At 40.3% G+C, this 27,116-nt stretch overlaps 1 protein-coding gene across 4 annotated transcripts in view; it reads right to left on the bottom strand.

Annotated features, from left to right (window-relative positions):
* LOC134340256 (zinc finger matrin-type protein 3-like) overlaps positions 1-27,116 on the bottom strand; it is a 190,960-nt gene that overhangs the window by 96,624 nt on the left and 67,220 nt on the right. Inside the window, exon 1 of one of the 4 annotated variants that reach the window (XM_063037273.1) lies at positions 13,270-13,560. The exons of the other annotated variants lie outside the window; for them this stretch is intronic. The gene's annotated coding sequence lies outside the window, so the exon portion shown is untranslated. Of the gene's footprint in view, positions 1-13,269; positions 13,561-27,116 lie in introns of those variants that run through there. 4 annotated transcript variants of the gene reach the window in all.

Here is a 27,116-nt window from a genome sequence, read left to right on the forward strand (position 1 = left end):
ATGAACCTATACCTTGCATCCAAACACTCAAGATAAATTTCTACCCCACATAGCTTGAAGACATTTACATTGTTGGTTTATGCATGAATGAAGTATACTCACCACGTGGTCAGTCTAGATACACTGGATAAATGAGATTGGCTTTGACAAGTCAAGTGGTCTACTTTGATCTCTGATTTTTATTAGTTTATTCGACATGATTATCCACATCAACAAAAAAGCAAATTCAGGTCAATCAATGAGAAAACAATGTAGTTAATTGTATATTATCCTCCTTTGTGTTTGATTGTGCTACAGCTGAAGACACAGTACTTCAGAGTGATGTAAGTGTGCACAATTTAAACATTTGCTTCAGTCAAATTTTCAAAGAAATCTAGTATCAGTAATTAGAATGAGTTGAGAACATTTTGATGTTCTGCAAAATCTTTAACAGAAGCAAAACCTCATATGTGGTGTAAAGAGTAATTCACAGACTCAAAAAAAAATAATAATTGCAAAAGAATTACAGTAGCACTTGGTGGAATTGCAGCTCATCTTCCTGATTGTTGGAGAAAAGCAGTATTTTATTGGACTGAAATCCTGTTATTTTCACCTCCTGCTGATTGTCAGCTCTTTTGGATTGCCAAATTGATAGCACCAATAAAAGACCTTCAAAACAAAACGTAAACGTGCATTCAATTTCAATTAAGGCACAGATAAAAGAGAAACCAAAGTACATTGTATATTATGAGATGTAGATAGAAGCACAAAAAGCAAAGTTCTTTCATTAAAAATAAAGTAACAGACTTGAAGATCAGTCCAGACTAAGAGCTGTCTACATTTTTTATCCCATACAGCATCGTGGACAATTTGCTTTCTTGGACGTGATGAATATTCAGTTTCCAGGGCCTAAGAGGCTTATTGCTAACCTCAGCTTTCTAGCACAGCAGTACGACCTTTCCAAAGTGTCAGAGTTGTTTGTGACAAAGTTAAATTTCTAACCAATATTCCTTGCTCAGCTTCTTTTTGTAAAGAAGTAAACAGTGAGGTCTTGTAAGCCCATGTTTAATCAATGTAAGATAATGGGGTTATGTTAATTGGTCTGCATCAAACCAGACAATGCCAGCTAAGTCATTTGAGCTATTATGACTGAGTTCAAAGAAGCTTGCAGACCAGGCTGATTTTTGGCACTTAGCACATTAAACATGATCACAGGTATAGTTCATCAATCAACAGTTGGCATATTTGTGTTCTCAGAAAGTCAGACCTCAGAGCATTAATTTTGGGTGTTTGGGACCTCTGACCCCCGAAGCTTTTCAAACATCCATATGAATTACTTCATCCCAGGAAAGGTATCTGAAAAACATCTCATGCAGATAATGTCAGTGTAAATGTTAGAAAGCACTGGGATTGTTAGAAATGACAAGGAAAATTACAGTAAGATAGGGTGACAGAAAGAAGAACTAGAATTCATTCCTCAAGTTTTGGTTTCTGCAATGGACAATTCGTTCATCTGCAACTCGTTGATATGTTTTTATACTTAGTAAGAATTATACTTGTGTTTGGAAATCCTTTGTAGTTTATAAATCACTTATAATTTGGAAATCTTTTATAAATCAAAAAATTTCTAAGATTTAAATGTGTGTTCAGAACTATCTGTCTAAATTAAAATGTGTATCATTAAAAATAAAATAAACTGTGTTTAAACTACTTCATTAGCTGGAAGCGTCTCCTCCTTGGTAGGGAGGGGTGACCCACTACTCAAGTAGTGGGTAGTGGCAGCTAGACCTTGCTGCAGAGACTAGACAGCAATGTAAACTAATCTTTGATGAGTAGATTGATACAGTATAACTTCCTTAGAGTGAAAGTACCCACAGATATCTATATCAGATAGGGCTTAAAATCTCCTTTTGAGCTTAGGAACCCAATATCATTACATGGGGATAATCAGGCAAGTATGTACAAGTATGTAGATACAAAATTCATTCTGTGGTGTATGGCACCTATTTTATACAAGATCCCGAAATAAAATAAAACAAAATAAATCTGTTTGGTTTAAGATATAAAAAAGCTGTCAAAAGTTGGCCTGGCTTGTGACTGTGAAGTGAACATGCGAATCTTCAGACATCTGGTTGGCAGAAAATAAACACACGCAGAAGCCACATTAGTCAGATGGGGCTTGCCTCCAAAAAGTTTGCAAAGCAAAGCAAGGGAAAATAAATGGTTTTAAACTGAAAGGACTTAAGTAATATAGAATACTTGCAATAGGATACTGTGGTATGAAACAAGATCTACTGTAAATTGAAGTATGTAAAACAGCAAAAAGAGCATGAGTAGATAGTAGAGCTGATTTCTTTTAGGTTAAACTGATCTAACTTTGCTTTTGTGGCATAGAGTAATAGAACAATCATAATATCTGAAAGTACTGTTACTGTAAACACATACAAGTTTCAGGTCTGAATAAAGAACACACAACCTGGGATGTTTAAATCTCTAAGATCTGCAGTTAAACTTGCACATCACTTTTTTGTGAGAATGTTAGTCAAATGAAAAATTATCTATTTATTACCATGCATTATTCAGTGACAAATATTTCTTGGTTTTAGATCTGCAGGACTGAAAACTATTCTGCTTCTGTAACTTTTCTGAGCATGGTTTGGTGGGTCAAAGGCACTGAAATGAATAAGGGAAAGAACAATTAGGAATATCATCAAGACTCAGCTTAGGAGCCACATTCTATAAGAAGGTTCAGTAGTGAGTGATGTATAGATTAAAGGGCTTGTTGTGGCTGCATGGTGCTTAACACCAAACTACTCTGTTGGTAGTGTTGGCGCGTGGCCAAGTAGTTAAGGTGTTGGTCTAGTGACCTGAAGGTCGCTAGTTCGAGCCTCAGCTGAGGCAGTGTGTTGTGTCCTTGAGCAAGGCACGTAACCACACATTGCTGTACAACAACATCGGTGCCAAGCTGTATCGGCCCTAGTGCCCTTCCCTTGGACAACACTGGTGGCGTGGAGAGGGGAGACTTGCAGCATGGGCAACTGCCGGTCTTCCATACAACTTTGCCCAGGCCTGCGCCCTGGAAACCTTCCAAGATGCAAATCCATGGTCTCACGAGACTAACGGATGCCTATATATTCTGTTGGTAATGATCCATGTGATCTTTGGGTCTATAATGAAAGTCCAGGTGGAAGGAATAAATCTCATAGCTTCTAAGAAACAATGAAAGACTTAAAGGTTTTGAAATATGCCCCACTCTCAATGGAAAATCTTCATTCAGTGCTCCTCACTCTGAACCCATTTTCTCTCAGTAGATCTCTGTATTATTTTAAAATTGTTTCCAAAAACTCAGTCATCACTTTTTAATGTATGCTGTGCACATTGTTGCAAAAGCCTTGTGGCACAACAAAATATTCTTGTAACGAGTAAAAACTTCAGCTTTCTCCAATTATCTCTTATTATAAATTCACACATCTTTCATTATGCAAGGTGGTGGGAGGAAAAATTACTGCTCAAAGTCTCTGATATTTGTTTAAAGGAGGACCAATTTTATCTTAACATGATGAAACTGCAAGTTTACTATCTAGAAGGTCATGTCCAACAGGTTATTCGTTGACATGGGTAGAATAATGTGACTTGAAAATATTTAATCTGGGCATCAAGTTCCATCGCAACACCAGTCTGGGATCAGTCACAGCTGACTACAGATATTCTCCTAGGATGCTGACTCAGCATTGAACGTGAAGAGCAATGATGGATTTTCTACTATAGTTTCAACCTGTTCAATAACTTTTGAAAGCTACAAAAGTACAGAAAAAAAGAAACACAATTTAACCTGTCCTCAGAACTATGATTTGAAAGCAATAGAAATAAAGGATAGAACTTAAACATATTTCCTAAATCAGATTCCTCTGCTCTTGATATCCCAGTCTAGGATGAATGCCAGTCAATTACATTAAGTATTATTTTTTTCTTGATTCAGAAAGTGACATTTAGGGAAAAGTTAAAGGATTTGTTGCATACTTCCCAACATCCCTACAATTCCTAGCTGATCTATACCAGATTCTTCACATTTAAAGTCTTGCAGACAGCGGTGAAATTTTGCCTCCATTTCTAGCCTGCCTGGACTACGTTCATGGTATTCATGCAGAAACTGAATACTGTGGTTGAGTTTCCTTCTTCTAGCAAACTAACAAGAAACTCCTTACAGACCTTTATATCCCAAAACAAGCCACATCAAGAGCATTCCACTGTGACTTCAGCCAGTCCCAAACACCCAGAGAGAAAAAGCTGAAAGAACATAAAAAATTGGAACACAAATTTGCATGAGATGGAACTAAGCATAATAAGAGAGGATGAAGACAATTCCTTCATGCCTTTCTCATGGATACTGTTTGTCAGTTTTTCTTCGACTTCAATGCACCCTTTTTCCATTGAAGAAACATTTCAGAATGGCGTGCAATAGCAAGGCATTTGAAAATAAGTCAGAATGAGTGGCAAACTGTTTCCTCTTCTGTGAGGAACACACAGCTTCCATCTGGAAATCCTCATGTTTAAATTCATAATTCACTGTGTAGGGAAGCAAAGGTACAGATCTCTCTATTGCAAGGTGAGGTGGGCATTAGGAAAGGGGATTTATACAAATCTGAGAACCTGCCTTATGATAAATAACACTTTATGAACTGATACTTTGAAAGCCGGGATTGAAAAGTGACTTTTACAATGATGCCTAGAGATTTCACTATTATGCTAAAAACAGACTCTACTCTTTAATTGGAATGGATAAAACATTCAAGCAGCATTCAATGTTTTTTTCACCCTGGAGAATAAGGTAACATGAAAAACTAGCGGCAGGTGTCAATATTTCAGGAACGCACTAAGCTTTTATCGGCCATAAACAAGACAGAAATATCTCTATTTCCAGGTGCCTGACTTTCATGCACATTTATATTGATATTTTATGTTAAAGTATATGTTTCTTAAACCATCTTGGAATGTGCAATAAATTGTCATAATCTCTGGCCTTCACATGGTGCAATCCTGAGCAGTGTTGGAATGTAGGGATCAGGTGCAAAGCAAGCAAGCGAGACGGTTGAAGTATTTGGCAGAAAATGTAGCCTGCTGAAGGCACAGCCGGCGTACTGAGAATGGATGTGTGTCTATCTTCATCACACTTGTCTGGTTTGGAAACAGTGGAAGAAAAATAATCTTTCCACTTCTGCCAGCTCCTCAGACTACACATTGACATGTCTGACCATCAACAGACCTACAGCCAAACTTCACTGAGTCCACTAATCTAAAAATCCACAGCAAAGTTTTAAACAAGGACTTTCTGATCAGGACAGTAGAATGAATGTAAGTACAAATAACAAAGAAAGGTTTAAAGAATATTTTTCTGTACAAAGTACTCTAGGCCTAAGCCTATCAAGCAAATTGATGAATGCATCGTGTGTGTCAACACAACTCAGTGAGGCTGGGGTGCCACCTTACAATACTTAACTGAGAGTTCATGTCACCGCACAATGATTCTTGAATTCAATCTGGGAACTAACATGTGTGGTATCTGGCTCAAGATCATGAAATTTGTTCTCCCATAATTCTAACAAAGACATGCATCTGCACTGAGAGTCACTACACTGCAAAGTATTCCAAAGGGTGGTACCTCTGGCCATCTCTCATAAAGAGTTACAGTATTTGGGACTGAAGGGTACCACTCTCCTTACAGCCTAACTTAAGGTCGTGGTTGGATTCCATGAAATCTTGTGCACGTAGATTATTTTTACTTGCGGGCACAACTATCCAACAGTGTTAGGGTTGGTAACGTCCTTGATACCCTCCTCTTCCAACACTAGCATGGGCTTTGTCCATTATTTGGCATCCAATAGGAGGCAAACGAACCGCAGTTGTGATGTGATGACTTACCACACAATTCATTTTCTCCGTCAATCCTGGAACATGGGCTTTGGAAGCCAACCAGTGCTCAGATGGCCATCCTAGAAATGTCTTCTTGGTTCAGGGAAGCTAAGAGTCAGTGATATTAATGGACTGGACTGGTGAGAAAGCAAATCTTGCCAATCACAACTTGCCAGCCAAGAATTCCTGATGTGAGTCCAAATTCCATTCCCTTCTTAGATGGATTGCTCAGTTTGGATCCAATATTGTGCCAACTCTGTGTTATGTTTTAATACAAATCTGAGTTCAAACACCATATGTCCTTAAGGGTATAGTGAACCACTAGGATTTGTAACAATAACCAGATAGTTTTACAGTCACCAGCTGTGTGACTTAAATTAAACTCTTGTTTCTATATCATTGATCCAGATCTCTGGATACCAGTCCAGTAACTTAATCACTAAGCTACTATTATCTATCATTTGAATGGCACAACCTCTGCAGGTGATCCAACATAATGCAACAGGACCGGTAGTGGAGATATTGGTGACCATGATCCAGGTGAAATTTAGAACAGTACAGCACAGTACTTCAATCTCCTATGATTTATTGGCCAACAGCAACATAGTCAGATTTAGTATCCCTCTAGAATGGTATGATGATACATAAACTGGAACTGCATTGTTATATCCAGCATCCCTGTGGTGCTGGGGCACCACAAATACTGCCACTGGAGACCATAAGATCATAAGTCATAGACACAGAAATAGGCTATTTGGCCCATCGATTCTGCTCTACTATTCAATTATGGCTCATTTATTTTCCCTCTCAACCCCATTTTTCTGCCTTTTCCCCATAACCTTTGACACCCTTACTAATTAAGAACTTATCAACCTCCAACTTAAATATACCTAACGACTTGACCTCCACAGCAATCTGTGGCTATGAATTCTGCAGATTCACCACTCTCTAGCTAAAGAAATTCTTCCATCTTTGTTCTAAAGGGATGTCCTTCTATTCTGAGGTTGTGCCTATGGTCCTAGATTCTCCCACTGAGACAACAGACATTGAACTATCTTAACCGCAATGAAGATAGGGATACTGACCAAATACATGTTCAAAGCAGGAGGGACAAAAAGAGAGGGTAGGTCAGAAGGCATAGGGACAGTTGGGTCTGTGATAACATAGATGACCAAATGCTCCATCCTGAGAGGTACAGTTTAGTTTGGTTGACAATAATGTAAAAGCTGGTGAAGTTAGAGGCTTCCCTTGAGACTTCTATGCATTAATTTGTTTCTCTACAGGAAGAAATACAGGCTTCAGTTCAACACCTGTTCTATGTAGCTTGTTCATTACTGTAGTACTCCAAGTATCAAGTGGCAATGAGGGCTCTGTATTAAGTTAGGGGCAAGATTTTCCCAAAGTGCAGCTTGTTTAAATTATTCTGGTCCCTTTTGCACTCCCAGACTAAAAGGAGGATCTCAGGAGCTTCTCAGTACTCAACCTGAAAACCCATGGAATTACATCTTTAACTAATTACCCAAACACGAGAAAGTCTGCAGATTCTGGAAATCCAAAGCAACACACATAGAAAATACTGGAGGAACTCAGCAGGTCAGACAACATCTATGGAAGTGAATAAACAGTTGACGATTTGGGCCAAGACCCTAATGTCGACTGTTTATTCGTTCCATAGATGCTGCCTGACCTGCTGAGTTCCTCTAGCATTTGTTGCTTCGCAGGTAGTATGAAGGGTTTGAAATTCAACCTGTGATTAAAAGATGACATTGAGTTGACACACAAGGAGATACAGCACAAAGGAATGGAATTTGGAATCACTTCAGGAAGTTTTGGTTGGAAAGTTAAGCCAATCCTGTTATTTTTCCAAAACCTAGTTCACTGATGAAAATTGTGTTAAGGTATTGAGTAGGATCTAGTAAAAGGCAGGAATAGAGAAGCAATTGGAAGCTTGATCACAAAATTTCTCATTCACTCCATGCATTGTCTCACCAAGATTAAGCCGGTGAACAAATCTAGCACCATGCACAAAATGCTGGAGGAACTCAGCAGGTCAGGCAGCAATCATGGAATGAACAGATAGTTAGCATCTTGGCTGAGACACTTCTTCAGGACTGCAAAGGAAGGGGGAGAACACCAGAATAAAAAGGTGCGGAGAGGGGAAGAGGGATAGCTAGATTGACAGATGAAACCAGGTGGGTGGGAAAGGTAAAGGGCTGGAGAGGAAGGAATCTGACAGGAGAGGACAGTGGAGCATAGCAGAAAGGGAAGGAGAAGGGAGGAGGTGATAGGCAGGTGAGAAAAGTTAAGAGGCAAGAGTGGGGAATTGAAGAAGAGGAGAGTGTGAGGGGGAAAAATAACTGGAAGGAGAAATGGATATTCATGCCATGAGGTTGAAGGCTACCCAGACAGAATATAAGGTGTTGCTCCTCCACCCTGAGGGTGGCACTTGGCAGGAGTGAATGTCATTCACATCATGGACACAACCATGTCACAGAAAATATATAATTACACAGACTCTATTTGTGGCATTTAATAGAAATATAAGAATCAGATGAACAGATAGCTCTAGTCTAAGTGATGTTCCCAACATGCAGAATAGTCATCTATAAATTCAGAAGATGAATTAGGCAACGTAAAATAGGCTGAAAAAGTGTGAGGTATTGCATTTTGTGAGGACAAACCTGGGTAGGACTTCCATAGTGAGTGGTAGGGCACTGAAGAGTGTGGTACAACAGAGGGATCTGAGAATACAGGTCGATAATTCCTTGAAAATGGCGTCACAGGTAGATAGGGTCATACCTAAAGCTTTTGGCATATTGGCCTTGATAAATCAAAGAACTGAGTACAGGAGTTGGGATGTTAATGTTGAAATTGTATAAGACGTTGGTGAGGCCTAAATTGGAGTATTTGGTCATCTACTGTACCTACAGGAAAGATGTAAATAAGGTTGAAAGAGTACAGAGAAAATTTTAAGGACGTAGCCGGAACTTGAGGACCTGAGTTATAGGGAAAGGTTGAAATGGTTCGAACTTTATTCCCTAGTGCATAGAAGAATGAGGGGAGATTTGAAGGAGGTATACAAAATTATGAGGGGTATAGATAGAGTTTAGGCAAGCAGGCTTTTTCCACTGACATTGGGAAATTCTAGAACTAGAGGTCATAGGTTAAGGGTGAAAGGTGAAATGTTTAAGGGGACCATGAGGCGAACTTCACTCAGAGGATGGTGAGAGTGTGGAACAAGTTGCTGGCACAAGTAGTGGATGCGGGTTCAATTTCAACACTTAAAAGAGAAATTTGGATTGGTACATCAATGGGAGGTCTATGGTCCGGGTACTGGTTGATGGGACTAGGTAGATTAATAGCTCAGCATGGACAAGATAGGCCCAAGGGCTTGTTTCTGTGCCGTAGGGTTCTAGGACTCTATTAATCTACTCTTTGAATTTAAACTAAGAACAACTAATGTAACAAATAACTTGAATTTCTTTCTTTTTGCTAGGTCACTTAGCATTCCAAGTGATCATCGACCAGCAGACTAAATTATTATCTAAAAGTATATGCCATTACTGCTAAATTTCCTTAAATAAGTAATATCATACTGAAGGCAACTGATGGTAACTGCAGGCAGTAAAAGGCAATTTATTCCATTGGCATTGATCAGGTGGAAAGCATTAGTCTGTATCTGTGAGGTAAAGAACATAGAACTGAACAACAAAATAGTAGATTCATCAAGTCTGGCCCTTTCAAAATCTGCTACATGATAGATTTTGTCCAAGCATCTAACTGCTTGAGGGAGAATTTAAAACATCTTCCTGACAAACCCCTTAAAATAAATGAAGCAAAACTGAAGATTCCTCACAAAAGTTAGCACATTATATTGAGTTCATTGCTTTTCTTCACCTGAACAGATCTATAGCTACACTATGGCAAAGCTTCATTTATGAAATAGTGTATGTTGTTACTGTTTACCTCCATTTACAAGCCAAATGCTTTCTTTCCTTGATCATTCCCTTCCTCCTCTATGTCAGGGTTAATGCTCTATCAATCTAGCCATCATTCTATACCCCAAATAAAAATTAGGATGTGAGATTTCAAGGGGAGTTTTGATGTTAAATTTAAGATAGCATAACCAAATCCAAGACCAGCCTCATTCAACTTGCAGTTACTATACGTATAAGTAATCAGAAACAGTAATCTTGGCTAACATGCTCCTCCCTTTAGCTGAAGATTCACAGGAATGCTGTCTCTACTGGTGGGCTTGAGTTATAAGGAGAGATTGGATAGGTTGGAACTGTATTCTCTGCAGCTAAGGAATGACCTTACAGAGGTTTATAAAATCATCAAGGGAAGGGACTAGATAGGGTAGAAAGTCACAGTCTTTTCCTCCACAGCAAGGAGTCTAAAACTAGAGAGCACAAGTTTAAAATGATAGGGGAAAAGATCATGATAAGGGATCTGAGGGGTAAGATTTTCATTGAAGGTGTTCAATATATGGAATAAGGTGCCAAAGGTAGTGGTAGAGACAAGTATAATTGCACCATTTAAAGACATTTAGATAGATACAAGGCTTAGCAGGATATGGCCCAAATGCAGACAAATGGGATTAGCATAGATAGGGACCTGAGGAGGCAACTTCTTCACACAGAAGATGGTGGATATACGAAATAAGTTGCCAGAGAAAGTAGCTGAGGCAGGTGCAATAACAATAGTTATAAGACATATGGCTAAATACATGGACAGGAAATATCTAGAGGGATAGAGGCCAAATGCAGGCAAATGTGATTAGTTTAGATGGACACTTTGGTCAGCATGGATGAGTTGGGCTGAAGGCCTGTTTCTATTCTGTTTTACTCTATGACTCTATGGTTTGAAGGAAATTAGAAAAATTAGCACATCTTTACTGAAGCATCATAAGGCTGGGAGGCAATAAGTCATCTATTGATCTGCCCCTTCCAACATTTACTGGTTATATTTGGCTTTCAGCTCATTGAATATGTAAACGTGCCTAAATACCTCCTGAATATTTGATTGGTTATGACATTTATATTTCCATCTCTTGGGGTTCTACATTTATATTTCCATCTCTTGGATTTCTCCAGGTTGAGTCGGTAGTGAAGAAGGCTAATACAATGTTGGCATTCATTTCTAGAGGTATAGAATATAAGAGCAGGGATGTGATGTTGATGCTCTGTAAGGCACTCGTGAGACCACACTTGCAGTATTGTGTGCCATTTTGGGCTCCTTATTTTAGGAAGGATATACTGACATTGGAGAGGGTTCAGAGAAAATTCACAAGAATGATTGCAGGAATGAGAGGGTTACCATATGAGGAACATCTGGCAGCTCTTGGGCTGTATTCCCTGGAGTTCAGGAGAATGAGGGAGAATCTCATAGAAACATTGTGAATGTTAAAAGGCCTGAACAGATTAGATATGGCAAAGTTATTTCCCATGGTAAGGGATTCTAGGACAAGAGAGCACAACTTCAGGATTGAAGGACATCCTTTTAGAGCTGAGATGTGGAGAAACATCTCAGAGATGTGGAGTCAAAGGGTGGTAAATCTGTGGAATTTGTTGCCATGAGCGGCTGTGGAAGCCAAGTCATTGGGTGCATTTAAGGCAGAGATAGATAGGTTCTTGATTAGCCAGGGCATCAAAGGGTATGGGGAGAAGGCAGAGGAGTGGGGATGACTGGAAGAATTGGATCAGCCAGGATTGAATGGCAGAGCAGACTCGATGGGCCAAATGGCCTACTTCTGCTCCTATAACTTTTGCAAACAGCAGCACGATCTGCACCAAGTCCAGCTCGTTTAGTTTCTCCGCCAGTGAACAACTTATTGATGAGGTAGACCTGCAGTACTTTAAGTTCTTAATGTCCAGCAGGGTCTTGTATGCTTAAAAATATACCTTTAAAAAAGACAATACCACTTTGGTAGGCCCTGAGAAGCCACTGCATCCGAGCGCCCTGCCACCTTACTGGATGGGATCTCCCCTCAGCCTCCACCACTCCCGAGAAAATTCAGGTTTGCCCAACCTCTCATTATAGCACATGCCCTCTAATCCAGGCAACATCTTGGTAAACCTCTTCTGCACTCTCTCCAAAGCCGCAACGTCCTTCCTATAATAAGGTGTCCAGAACAGTATGCAATACTCCAGATGTAGCCTATCTAGAGTTTTATAAATCTGCAACATTACTTCCTGACTTTTGAATGCAATGCCTCATCTAATAAAGACAAGTATGCCAGATGCCTTCTCAACCACATTATCAACCAGTGTAGCCACTTTCAGGGAACTATGAACTTGGACCCCAAGATTCCTCTGCTCATCAACACTGTTAAAGGTCTTGCCCTTAACAGTGTACTGTCTCTTCACATTAGACCTATCAAGGTGCAACACTTCACATTTGGCTGGGTTAAACCCTATCTGCCATTTCTCTGTCCACATCTACAACTGATCTATATCGCATTGTATTCTTTGCCAGTCATCTATGCTATTCCACAGCATCACCGAACTTCATATCATCAGCAAACTTACCAACCCACCCATCTACTTTTTCATCCAGGTCATTTATATATGTCATAAACTACAGAGGTCCCAGTACAGATCCCTATGGTACACCACTAATCATAGACTTCCAGCTCGAATAAGTCCCTTCAACCACTACCCTCTGTCTTCAATTGGCAATTCAGTTCTGAATCCAAATGACCAATTCACCATGGATCCCATGCATCTTAATCTTCTGGATGAGCCTCCCATGAAGGACTTTGTCAAATGCCTTAATAAAACCCTTGTAGACAACATCCACAGCCCTCTACCGTCATCAATCATCCTTGTCACCTCATCAAAAAAATCGATCAAGTTAGTAAGACACGACTTGCTCCACACAAGTACATGCTGGCGCTCCCTAATTAGGCCAAGGTTTTCCAAATGCTCATAAATCCTATCCTAAGAATTCTCTCCAGCAACTTCCCTACGACTGATGTAAGATCCAACAGTCTATAGTTTCCAGGATTATGCCTAGTTCCCTTCTTGAACGATGGAACAACATTAGCTGTTCACCAGTCCTCTGATCCCTCACCTGTAGCTAGAGAGGACATGAAAATATTGGTTAAGACCTCAGCAATCTCTTCACTTGCCTCTCTCAAAAACCTGGGGTATATCCCATCAGGCCTTGGGCACTTATCCACCGTAATGCTCTTTAGGAGGCCCAATACTGCTTCCTTCTTTACCTTAAAATGCCTTAACATATCAATAGACTCGGCACTGATCTCCGTATCCTCCATGTCCTTCTTGGTAAATACTGATGTACAGTACTCATTGAGGATATTACCAACATCCTTCACATGCAAGTAAATGTTCCCCCTTTATCCTTGAGTGATCTTACCTTTTCCCTGGTTATCCTCTTGCTCTTGCGGTATGTATAGCTTTCACACTGCAACACTGTGCACGAGTGCTTGAGTCGATGAAGTCATTAAGTTGCATTGAAATAATGAGTGATATAGTTATTTGAGCTCCAATCCCGAAATTCTGATCCATGGTATCGTGCATACAGAGCACCTCACCAAGGAGGAATTTCTTACCCACTGTGCACATGCAAAATCTAGATGGATGCAGATTAACTTCCTTCCCAAATTTTCCCCCATGGTGTAAATGGTGTCATTTCCACAGCAATGAAATTGGTTCTTTTATGTAATCTGGGTATAATGTGGGAATTCAGCAGGGAGTGAATTAAATAGTTTCATTTGCATTTATATAAGCACCTTATCACACCTCTCTGATAATTCATGTGAAATGAATCACTTTTAGTTATCTGCCTGTTCTGCAGACAGTTACAGGGCTTATTCTGCATACAACACAAGCAACAATGATTTAGTCTGACTGGTAAACCTGGGGTGGCAAACCCTCCAATGTCCATCTCTGTGGGACTTCGGGAGCAAAAATGCTTTCCAGAGCTCACAAGGGAATATTGCTGTTTTAATTTGGTTTTGTATTGGGACTGTCAGATCAGCCAGTAAATTGTGTCAAGTGTTCTGGGTTAAGCAATTTTGATTTACAAACTGATTATGAAGTGAGATTGAAGAGACAAAACATACTGTTTTATCACAATAATTCCAGCCAGACTTGAGTTATGTATTTAGACTGGAAAAGTTAGAGTTTGTTCTGAAAACAGAGGAGGCAGAAAAGAGATCTGACAGAACTATTTAAAATAATGTATAGAATACAGTACATACACAAGACTGCCCCAATGGCAGAGAGATCATCGGAGCAGCTGAGGCAAATAAAAGCATTCAAAAGGGAGCTGAATAAATATCAGAACCTAAAGAAGGTGCGGGGTTATGAAGCAGGGAAGGAACAGGTGTAGATTTAGCTGGATTGCTTTTAATTTACTAAAGATTTGATAAGCCTTGTTTTAAACTTTAACTATTCCATAATTGTCTTCCCATTTCTGCCAGATGGGGGAATAGAATGGAAGCAAATTTGTGTTTCAAATATCTTTCCTCCTCTCTACAATTCATTGTTTTCAGGGAGGTAAACTTCTTTCCATTTACTTTCTTTCTCAGGTGTGATTTCATTTTTCTTGTAAACCTAAATAATCAAAGTCAAATTCCAACAGTAACTGCTTACTACCCCTACGTGTAAGAGACCTAAAACACCAAGAGATTCTGCAGATGCTGGAAGTCTTGAGCAACACACACAAAGTGCTGGAGGAACTCAGCAAGTCAGGCAGAGTCTATGGAGGGGAATAAATTGTCCTTGTTTTGGGTCACAAAACACCAACTGTTTATTCCCTTCAATAGATGCTGCCTGACATGCTGAGTTCCTCCAGCACTTAGTGTGAAAGACTTAAAAATGTAAACAGGATGAAGTCAATCAATAGCATCAGCTCATGGGAGGAGTTTAATGGCTCTGATGTGGTGCTAATTTATCCTGTACATTGCAGAACAATTGAACTGCAAATATCCTGACACAGAACATATATTTTTATCTATTAATACTTCTTCCTATCACATACACTTTTCACAGGTTTATTTTGCCACCTAGTTTGTCAACATATCTTTTTCTTTAGTTTAAATTCTTCTTTATAGAGAAAGACACTTATGGTAAAAATGAAAAAAAAAACAATTTTCTGGATTCCTGTCCTGCTCTGATCTACTTTTATCAGATTAGTGACAGAATTTGTAGTACAATACTGATATCAAACCAATTTAAAATAAAGTGGATTCCGGTTAATTGGGACACATTGGGACCAGTATATTTTGGCCCAATTAAGCAGTTGCTTCAATTAGCAAAAGCTTCATGGAAATAGTTAAAAAGACAAACTACTGTTTAACTGAGTAATAAATTTTGTATTTAAATGAAATACAGAATGAATAAGAACACTACCAATACTACTCTTCTCTTCGGTTGTCTATCGAAATCCAATAACGACATCCACTCCTTTAACGGTGAGATCTTTGATGACTATACAGTCCTAACCTGGACCCACAAGCTCTATTGCAGGTGGGACATGTATATGTGGTAGTGGTGGCAACCATGGCTGCATTTCTCCTGGCTCTCTTCTGCTGTCTTCTGGTTGTTCTTTCCATCTCCAGAATACGAATCCCATCCCTACACAGCTGTTGCCACGTGGTACGGTCAGCAGCAACCTCCTCCACGTCCTCGGGTCTGATCTTGCACTTCCTTAAAGCATTCTTCATCTGATCCTTAAAGCGCTTCTTCGGCCCTCCAGCTGAGCGTCGACCACGATGTAGCTGGCTGTATAACACTCTGTAGGGTAGCCGACATGGGGGCATCCTTATCACGTGCCCCAGCCACTGCAGCTGACACTGGGTGATCATGGCCTCAATACTCCTGCAGTTGGTCTTTACAAGTATTTCAGTGTGAGGCACCCGCTCACGTCAGGTAATTCCCAGGATGCGCTGGAGGCAGCTTATGTGGAAGCGCTCCATGGACTTGATGTGACGGCTGTAGGTTACTCAAGCTTCACAGCTGTAAAGGAGGGTGGTGACACAGACCGCTTGGTATACAGCGACCTTTGTGGAGGGACAAAGGCTCCTGTTCTGAAAGACTCTACGCCAAAGTCTCCCAAAGGCAGCTGATGCCTGTTTAATGCGGCTCTGGATGTCGTTGTCAATGCCGCTATCCTCAGAGAGAATGCTCCCCAGATATTTGAAAGATGGCACTACTGACAGCTTTTTGTTGTACTACTAAAGTACAACAAAATAACATATTCGTTCCTAATTGTTATTAATAGAGCAATTCATCCAGTGTACCTGTACGCAACCACTTCCTTTTGGTTGACTGTAGATGAACAAAATCAGCACAGACACAGTGCAGATAATGGTCTGTCTTCATACAATGCATCCTCCAAATCTTCATTTTCAATGTAACATTCAAGATGTTGTTGTTACCTTCAAGTTCTTCACAGTTCCTAACTTGCTGAAGTAGTGAAATCATTTCATTTTCACTTGCAGCCATTTCTGGCATCTCCAACTATAAATACTTGAAACTACAATGAGCAAAACAGTTCTGAATTGTCTTACTGCTTATTTCTAGCCAACTATCAGAGACAAAAATCACTGCTTTTTCAACACAAGTGCAGGCAACTGACACTTTTAAAAAACTGGTTGCTGTAAGTGTGGCATAGTGTATAACGGCTACACAAGTTCACGCATCTGATGCTAGTTGGAAACTGGTCAGCAACATTCTCCTGCACCAATTAAGCAGCATAGTGTCCCAATTAAACAAAGGGAATCCCAGCTATTTTTTTCAATTAGTTTTTGTTTTTTAAGAGCTGAACAAGTAAGTTGCTTTCCTGATTAACCAAAATCCACTGTATTTAAAATATTCCAGTAACAATAAAACCACCAGAGAGAGATTTGGTCAGATTTAGATATAAAAGTATCATTTATAATGATGGAGAAAAACTCAAGTAAATCCTCTGCAACACACACAAAATGCTGGGGGAACTCAGCAAGACAGGCAGCATCTATGCAAGGGGATAAACAAAGTGTTGAATATTGCAACCACAATAACTGGAAGAGTTGCTGGTCAGTTCGTTTTCTGGCAGTCAATCCATTGTGCATCTAATAATGTGGAAATGAAGGGCATAAAATTGCCCTGCATATCCACTGATGATGGAAATTCATGGCAGACCTGGCAGCAGGACCAAGAACCCCTATGAGTATGGCCCTCCAGCAGTAGTTGGCAAATGCTGAATTAATTCCATTCATTATTCGGACCACAGCCTAGTAACAAAGGCAAGTTTATTGTCATATGCACAAGTACATGTACGTACAGTTGCAATGAAAATCTTATTTGAAGTAGCATCACAGGCGCATGGCATCAGATAAGCTGCATTCAAAACTCAACTGATACCCCATAAGGAAACAAAAGCAACCACCCAAATTATGCAGAATAAATCCATGGATCAAAATAGGGCAAGAGGCATCGCACTGTCATGAATGCTTAGAGCTTCTTAAAGCCAGCATGCAACAAATTAATTCAAAGAAGCTTCCTCTCTAGTGGAGACAGTGAGAGAGCTTTCAAAAGACTACCAAGATTGAAAAGAGACTGTCCTACGTAATCAGCTGGACCCAAGATTTACAGTCTAGAAGTCTAGGTTGGAAAGTTCAAGTGGAGGAGAGAGATTCCATTTCCCCAGGGGCTCAGGAGTCCATTCTGATGGATGCTAAGGCAGCAACTGGAAGAGATGGTAGTGGAAGTGCATCTAACATCTGGCTAGGAAACAGGTCTCTCACCCATTCAAGTTAAAGCAATTGGATGACCTCCGTTACAATGGAAACATTATAACACAAACTTTGAGATTTAAATATCAGCATCATAAAAACACAAGGAAGGATATAAATAAGATAGTCAAACTTCCTCACATAAGCTCTCCACTGAATGACCACAATGGGAAAATGTTGTCATTTATTTAGTGTCTCAGGATTGAAGATGACCTGCTTTCATCCGGGTTTTAAGAAATGGCTAATGAAGCCATGTAGAAACCACAAACTCTTCCACAGAAAAGGCAGATAGTGCCTGGTAGAGAGGACAGAAGGGTAGTTTGAGGTGGTGTGGACCTTCTACAACTTAAATGGGTCTCTGCCTGGTTCCAGTGCCAGTTCTCAGTACAATTCCCATTGCACCTTCTGTACTTTGTGTGGCTATGGGTCATAGGTTCCCAGGAGTCAATGGGGAGCTTACATTTTTTTTTAAAACAAGTCTTGAGCAGACCCTTGAATAATTTCTACTGTCTGCCTGATAATCTATTCCTCTGACAGAGTTCCGAATAGTCTAGTTTTGGAGGCAAGTGCCAGACATACAAGTGACAAAGCTTTCCCAATGTGGCCAACTAATTGTTAGGGTCTCAGTAGTGGGTATGTTTGCCTGGGAGCAATCACTCATATTGGTTTACTTGAACTTCCAGTGAGTTTGGAAGATTTTGCATGTAATTGCTTGAATTCAGATTTCACATTCCTGTGCACCAATGAAGCCCTCTAATGACAGGGCAAGAAAGAATGCAAAACTTCCCAAGGAATTTCTAAAGTTGCTCAGTAGTACAGGGGACACACAAACAAAGATAAAGGTGCAGAGACACAAACAATTGCAATCCTGTTCCATGATATATTTTGCAAGATAGGTGATGGGTACATTTCCTATTGCAGACATAAAAATCAAAAAAATTAATCATGCCATTTATTTTTGTTGTTTTAATAAAGCATTAATAAGTGCAAGAAAAAAGTTAGATACATCCTTATGCAAATGAGAACCTGCACACAGAAAGCATTTCTTATTTACCACACTGCATATCTTACAGTCAAAATGAAAACACCACTAAGTAAACTTGTGTATAATACATTTCCAGCATCTCCTTAAATGGGATCAAATCTGAAGGTCATGATCCTTCAAGATAAAATAACGGTAAACAGAGTGAAACTAAGTGATGAATTAATGTTTAAATTTGAACATCACCACTGGTTTTCAACATATTTGCCAGGCTTTTGTTATTGTAGGTCTGACCTTGCTTAAGTGGCTGTTAAATGTGGTAAGGCTTGGTGCAATGATGCATCGAGGGTCACCAACACCTCCTGTGCACTGTGGCAAGTGACCAGCAAGAAACAAATAAAAAGGGTTTTTCTAGGGTTATTGTGCTCGGGTTAACCTTGCAATTTTGTTCTCCTAATAGTTATGGAAATATTGGAGGCAAGGGAAAAAAAACTGCATGAAAGAAATTGGTATTAGCCAATCAAGTTACAAAAATCTCTTCTGCCTCCAATTCATGTTAGAAGGTGATGCTTTACTTAAGCTTTGTTGAGTAAACACCGGTGAGAGGGTTGAGTGCTCGCTGGCGAGAGGTCACATGATAAAATCCAGAAACATGTCCAACCAGTGTTGGGAACCCTCAAACATAATTGTCAAAATAACAGCTCAGAAGGTTATTGACTTGAAAAATTAGTCTTCCAAAAGATGCTTCTGGCTTTTTGACCATTTCCAGCACCTTTTTTTTTGCTCAAACACTCTGTTCCCTGCAACCTGTCAAAACATTAAAAAAAAACATTTAACTGCTCTCTATATTTTGATGAGATTGCTTCTCAAGGTCACAATTAAAACATAACTGGGTGGGAAATGGACAATGTTCTGTGCTCTATACGGTTGGATCTCAATTAAAGAAAAACAAGGGAAAATTGGTGATTTACAGCAAATTGCACAAAATGCACACTTTCCACATGGGCAACATGGACAATGATATGCAAAGATGTGCAATGGGTCTCTGCAACACTCATTCACACATACACCAAGCCATTCACAACATCTTGAAGATTGCTGCAGTGTGACTTAAAGGGGAGCTGCATGAGCAGGACCTAGGTTCTTCCTCAAATTCCCCATACCACAACCGGAAGTGAGGCCAAGCACTGGGTTTAGCTTCCAGTCCCTGAGGGAGTGTGGGTTTGAATCCCACCACTGCCATGGTTAGACTCTTCACTGTGCTTTTAAATTTACGATTAGCATGGTGCCATAATATTCAAGCTTCAGATTTAAGATTATTATTATTCTTCAGTGCACGACTGTAAAAGAGAATGAATTGATTATACTCGGGATCCAATGCAGCATAAAAACACAATAAGCACGAAAAACTCAATAAAAAAAAAATAAATATAAAAACAATCTTATAAAACCTAATGTACAACAGTTATATACTGTACATAGAGTGTTGCTAGGTGATATGTATGTAGTGGTGGGTTGGATTAATGGAATACTTGGATACTTGGGGGAAGCAACTGGTTTTAAGTCTGGTGGTTCTGGTGTGGATGCTGTATAGCCTCTTCCCTGATGGGGGTGGGACAAACAGTCCATAAACAGGGAGGGTGGGATTCTTCATGATATTGTTGGCTTTTTTCTGGCACCTTTCTGTATACATCTTTTCTTGATGGTGGGTAGACTGGTGCCAGTGATGCATTGGCTAGTCTTAATTACCCATTGCAGAGCCATTGCCACACGGCACCAGAGGTGCAGGTTCGATCCTGACCTTGGGTGCTGACTGTCTGGGGTTTTCATGTTCTCCCTGTGACCACATGGGTCTCTTCTGGGTGCTCTGTTTTTCTGCCTCATCACAAAGGCATGACAGGAAGGTAGTTAACTGGCTAGTGTAAACTATCCTTAATGCAGGTGGGATGGGAGTGTGAGGTAAATATGTCATGGGGAAAATTAGTGGGGGTAGGGGAAAAAGGGTAATGTGAGAGGGCATAATTTTAAGGTGACTGGAAGAAAGTATGGTGGTATGTCAGAGGTAGGTTATTTTATAAAAAGAGTGGTGGGTGCATGGAATGCACCACCAGGGGTGGTGGCAGAGGCCGACACATTAGAAGCATTTAAGAAACTCTTTAATAGGTACATGAATGAAAGAGAAATGGCAGGCTATGTGGGAGGGCAACGTTAGATTATTCTTGGAGTAGGTTAAGAGGTTGGCACAACATTGTGGGCTGAAGGGCCTGTTCTGCACTGTATTGTTCTACGTTCACCCCTACACCCTTGCTGCACAGCAGTCCTTCATCCCCATCACCTGGTCAGTGACCCTTTCCCAACCAGCCCCCACTTCCAACACCTGATCACACTGCTTCACCATTCCTTCCTTCAAATACATATGACTGGCAACTACAGCCAACAAACCCTAAGTCCGCTCATCCCCGATAGCCCACCCTCCGCACAGCCACAGGAGGAACATACACACTCCACACAGAGGTCAAGACTGAACCTGAATCACTGGAGCAGTGAGACCACAGCTTTACCAGTTGCACGCTCTGTTATGCCTCCACTCTTATATATCACGATTTCATGTTTAAGACAGCTGACTTCAGTCTCAAATCCCTCAGAGCAAATCTGCTGAGAATATTTTTTTAAAACTTAAGCAGGCCTTTGGCCAGCATAGATAATGAGCTACAAGTGCAGAAGCGTTACTGATCACGGTCAGTACTTGCTGGGTAACTATGTGCAGGTTTTATAGGTAGCCTTTGAAAGACGATGAACAAATTTAAAGGGCAATTGAAAAGATCGTTTAACACTTCAGGGTGCTTGACTCTTTCTAATGCCTGTATCAGGATTTAGCAAAGGTTCAGGGCAGCAACAACGAGTAGCAAAATCCACTGGCTGGCACAGTAAAGCTGTGGGATGTGATGGGGCATTGCAAGATTTTGCTGGCTGAACGGGGGATGAAGTGGGACTAGTGAGAAGGTACAGACCGAGGTGGGAAGTGATATCAGCCAAGGCGGGGAGGTGGGTTTGTGGCCACTTTTCTTACTAGAATGTTGCAAACATCAATATATGATAGAGCATTTGTTTAAATACACACTGAACTCTACTGCTGTGACACTGGATTCCTCCTACTCTTACTGTACTAAAACATGATGGTTTGACATGATTCTCCAATCAGATCACCTGAAACAAAACCATTGAATTGGCCAAAATCTAGTATTAGTACAGGTTTCACCCAGAAGCAGTCACTAATACAAGACCGGAAACCCCACCAGAATCACACTAGTGTACACAGTTTACAATGAAGAATCAAGGAAGATGGTCATCACCCTTTAAAGACACACTCCACATGGTAGGCACACTGCAGTTAAGAGACTGCCATAAAGGAAACTAAGGCTGCAGGTGAGGGGCAGAGCACCCTTACATTAAGGGGACATCCCAAATCCTGATGCCAGAAGGAAGGCCCACTGCACTGAGGATGGGAAAGGAACCAAAAGATCCACCATCTCCACCATAAGAGCCCTGCTGAGGATAGCCAATGAGGTCTATTCAAGGACCGAGAATCCCTGCAAAAAGCTATGCTGAAAGGAGTTTCATTACATCAAAGATATTTGAAAATGATCCACGCACTACTGTTGACAGGATGCATTTTATATGTTGGTCGAAGGCTTTAAAAGAAGAGTGATTTATCAGGGAATATGAGGGAGTTGCAGAATGTCATTTAATGAATTGAAGACAGGATTCACTCAGTCATGCATAACATCACAGGAACCAGCCTCCCCTCTATAGACTCTGACTAGGCTTCTCACTGCTTCAGTAAAGCAGTCAGCATAATCAAAGACCCCTCCTACTCTGGACATTCTCTCTTCTCCCCTCTCCCATTGGCCAGAAGATACAAAAGTCTGAAAGCTCGTAGCACCAGATTCAAGGACAGCTTCTATCCCACTGTTATCAGACTCTTGGATGAACCTCTAAGATGGACTCTTGGCCTCCAATCTAGCTCGTTATGATTTTGCCTTTTATCATTTACCTGCTCTGCACTCTTTCAATAGCTTTTACACTTTATTCTGCATTGTTATTGTTTTACCTCATTTTAGTTCAATTATATTGATTTGATCTGTATGAACAGTATGCAAGGTAAGCTTTTCACTGCATGTTGGTGTGTGTAACAGCAATAAACCAAACTGTGTTGGCAAACAGTATTGCATCCCTAGACACTGGAATTCACTGTGTTGGTGCTGTAAATATGTGAGGTGTAGAGCAAAGATAACCAAACAGATCCCTCACCATCTTGGTGAAAATGGGCAAAAATTGTGAAACTTGCACACACAAGTGTGCTTGTACACACAGTGTCACTGTGACGTTCCAGTCAAGATGTCAGGGGTTGCCTAGAGAGCCATTCAGAAGGGCAGTAAAGTTCAAAGTACTCACCCATGGCAGCCACAGAACAGTGGAAGATATGGCTGTGGTGGAAGAAAGAGAACTTGGCTTGGTGGATGAGTGAGTTGGGTAACCATAGCAATGGAGTCCATGTTTTACCTGTACCCCACATGACTGGATCAAGGCCAGAGATCACAACATCACAAAAAGCTGCAGCTGATGGAGGAACCTTAATGCTGAGCTGTAATTCAAACTTATGTTAATTTTGAAGATCTCCTTAGATCGCCACTCGGGGGGTGGGGGGGGTGAAAAATAACACACTGCATGGTTCATGATGGTCAGAAATTCATATTTCTGGTATCAACTTCATAATTATTTTCTACACACTCTCCATTACCACTATATCCTGTCTATACATGCAGCAACCAGAAATATACACAACACTTTTATGTGTGATCTAAACACCATTTGATACACTTGTTTTCAATTTCTGATTCATCCAGAAATAACACCTTATGTGCGTGGTTCACATTTTTAATCACATCATTAACCTGCACCTCTACTTTCTTTCTCTCTAAACCACCGCTTCTTTGCCTGAGAAGTACAAATCAATATGGGGTAATGAATGACCACTTTTAAAAACCAAAACTTATTAAATCACATTTATGTGGAAAATTACTTGCCAATTACATACTCATTCTGTCTTCTCCCTCCAAAGGGAGGTCTTTATCAACACATTTTGAAATCATGACTTACCAATCAATTCCTCACAATTTATTTGACTGACAAATTTTCCGATAACTCGGGTGCTCAGTTCTTTCAGAAGCTACTTTAAAAATGCACTAATTGAGTCTGTTGTTTCTGAAAAGAGTTTTAGTGTCTTTTGTTACAAACAAAATAATTCACAATATATATTAACTATGCACTAGCATGAAAGATTCCTTTTTCAAAGTGGATCCAGCATGTCAAAATCATGCAAGAGAACCCACAGACAGGGTCCAACATAATGTTAAAATGTAAGAGAATCATGTACAAACATCAGTGAACAGATCAAAGAAAAATGTATTAACACTATCATACAATACCCACTTACAAAACTTGTACACCTAACACATTGGACTAATCCAAAATTGTGATGAACTTTTTCATAACTTAGAACTGTTTTCCATTAACAGTTCTTGAAGAATTTAGGATTTAAATGATCATAAATTAAACATCAGCAGAACTCTGTGGGTTCTTAATCTGAAAAAATAAGTCATTTGGGATCAGTCAATCACATTTAACACCAGTCCCATCAGGAATAAATTAATGCTTTTCTTGTGAAACTACAGAAGCAGGAATAAAAGGCACATAACCTCCAATTACCTTTTTAGGATTTCTTTGTGAGTGCTCTTTGTCCAAACACTTCACATAAGGCTGAAGGAAACATTACCGCAGTCTCAGAGTGCTTATGCTAAAGTAACACTTAGGCAGCCATTCACTGAAGAACTACAGAAATCCCTGAACTCATTTCCATCATGTACGGACATTTTATTGTGCATGGTTGCAATGCATTATCTGCTAAGTATTAAATTACACAGTACAGCAGCAAGATTTAAAGAGAAGAGACAGCTCTTGGAAAGGAAAGAGTACAGGATTTAAAAAAAAAACACCTATATTCCAAATATATTTTTCTTAAATGAAGAATGCACTTAGTACACATAAGAAGCTTTTACTTAAAAGGTGTATTGCGGAGCAAAGCTTTTCTTGAATGTTGTCCTGTGAGGTACAGAGACAAACACAATGATGAGCTGAGAATTGAATTGTTTGATGTTCCAGTATCATAGATGAGTGCAAGCCAGTCTTCCAAGAACATCCAAAAACACAAGTACATGCCAGTCACAAGAACATGACAATTTGCTGCTCAGACTATTGAGCAGGGTTGATATCAAAGATCAAAGTCCAGTGTAAATCTATTATTGAAGTACATATATGTCATCATATACAACCTTGAGATTCATTTTCTTGCGGGGGTAGCGCAGTGGTTAGCACAATGCTTTACAGTACCAATGACCTGGGTTCAATTCCCACCGCTGCCTGTCTAGAGTTTGTAGTTATTCCCCATGACCGCGTGGGTTTCCTCCCACAGTCCGAAGATGTACCGGTTGGTAGGTTAATTGGTCATTGTAAATTGACCTGTGATTAGGCTAGGAAGAAATCAGGGGTTGTTGGCCTGCGAGGCTTGAAGGGCCAGAAGGGCCTATTCAATAAATAAACAAATCCAAGAAACGCAATAGAATCCATGAAAGACTGCACCCAATATGACGGACAAACAACCAATGTGTAAAAGACAACGTACTGTGTAAATATACAAAGAAAAAGAGAAATAATAGTACTAATAATAACAAGTAAATAAGCAATAAATATCGAGAACATGAGATGAAAAGACCTTGAAAGTGAGCCCAGAGGTTGTGGGAACAGCTTAGGGATGGGGCAAGTAAAGTCGAGTTAAGTTATCCCCCCTGGTTCAAGAGTCTGATGGTTAAGGAGTAATAACTGTTCCTGAACCTGGTGGTGTGGGTCCTGATGCTCCTGTTTCTTCTTCCTGATGGCAGCAGTGAGAAGAGATTATTGCCTGGATGGTGGGGGTCCTTGATGATGGATCAGCTTTTCTGCGACAGCGCTCCATGTAGATGTGCTCAATGGTGGGGAGGCCTTTCCCCGTGATGGACTGGGTCATATCCACTACTATTTGTAGGCTTTTGTGTACAAGGGCATTGGTGTTTCCATACCAGGCCATGAGGCAACCAGTCAATACACTCCCACCACACATATATAGAAGTTTGTCAAAGTTTTAGATGACATGCCGAATCTTTGCCAACTTCTAAGAAAGAGTACGCACTGCTGTGCTTTCTTTGTAATGGTATTTACATGACATACAGCAACTGGAGTGTTGTTTACTACATCCCACCCCAAACACAACTTAATGTAAGACCATAAGACATAGGAACAGAATTAGGCCATCTGGCCCATCAAGTCTGCTTCGCCATTCAATCATGGCTGATCCTTTTTCCTTCTCCTTCTCAACTCCAGTTCCCAGCCTTCTCCAGTAACCTTTGATGCCATGTCCAATCAAGAACCTATCAATCTCTTCCTTAAATACACCCAATGACCTGGCCTCCACAAATGCGCGTGGCAACAAATTCCAAAAATTCACCACCCTTTGGCTAAAGAAATTCCTCCGCATCTCTGTTTTGAAAGGGCACCTGTCTATCCTGAGGCTGTGCACTCTTGTCCTAGACTCTCCCACCATGGGAAACATCCTTTCCACATCCACTCTGTCTAGTCATTTCAACATTCGAAAGGTTTCAATGAGATCCCCCCTCATCCTTCTGAATTCCAGTGAGTACAGACCCAGAGCCATCAAACGTTCTTTGTATGATAACCCTTTCATTCCTGGAATCACCCTTGTGAATCTCCTCTGGACCCTCTCCAATTCCAGAACATCTTTTCTAAGATGAGGAGCCCAAAACTGTTCACAATATTCAAAGTGAGGCCTCACCAATGCCGTATAAAGCCCCAGCATCACATCCTTGCTCTTGTATTCTAGACCTCTTGAAATAAATGCTAACATTGTATTTGCCTTCCTCACCACTGACTCAACCTGCAAGTTAACCTTTAGAGTGTCTGCACAAGGGCTCCCAAGTCCCCTTGCATCTCAGATTTTTGGATTTTTGGTTTAGAAAATAGTCTGTACATTTATTTCTACTACCAAAGTGCATGACCATGCATTCTCCAACATTGTATTTCCTTTGCCACTTCTTTGCCCATTCTCCTAATCTGTCTAAGTCCTTCTGCATCCTACCTGTTTCCTCAACACTACCTGCCCCTCCACCAATCTTCGTATCATCTGCAAACTTGGCAACAAAGCCATCTATTTCATCATTTAAATCATTTATACACAGCAAAAAAAGAAGTGGTCCCAACACTGACCCCTGCAGAACACCACTAGTCACTGGCAGCCAACCAGAAAAGGATCCTTTTATTCCCACTCGCTGCCTCCTACCAATCAGCCAATGCTCTAACCATGTTAGTAACTTTCCTGTAATACCATGG

This window comes from Mobula hypostoma, chromosome X1 (assembly GCF_963921235.1).
Source record: "Mobula hypostoma chromosome X1, sMobHyp1.1, whole genome shotgun sequence".
In the NCBI taxonomy this organism is placed as follows: Eukaryota; Metazoa; Chordata; class Chondrichthyes; order Myliobatiformes; family Myliobatidae; genus Mobula; species Mobula hypostoma.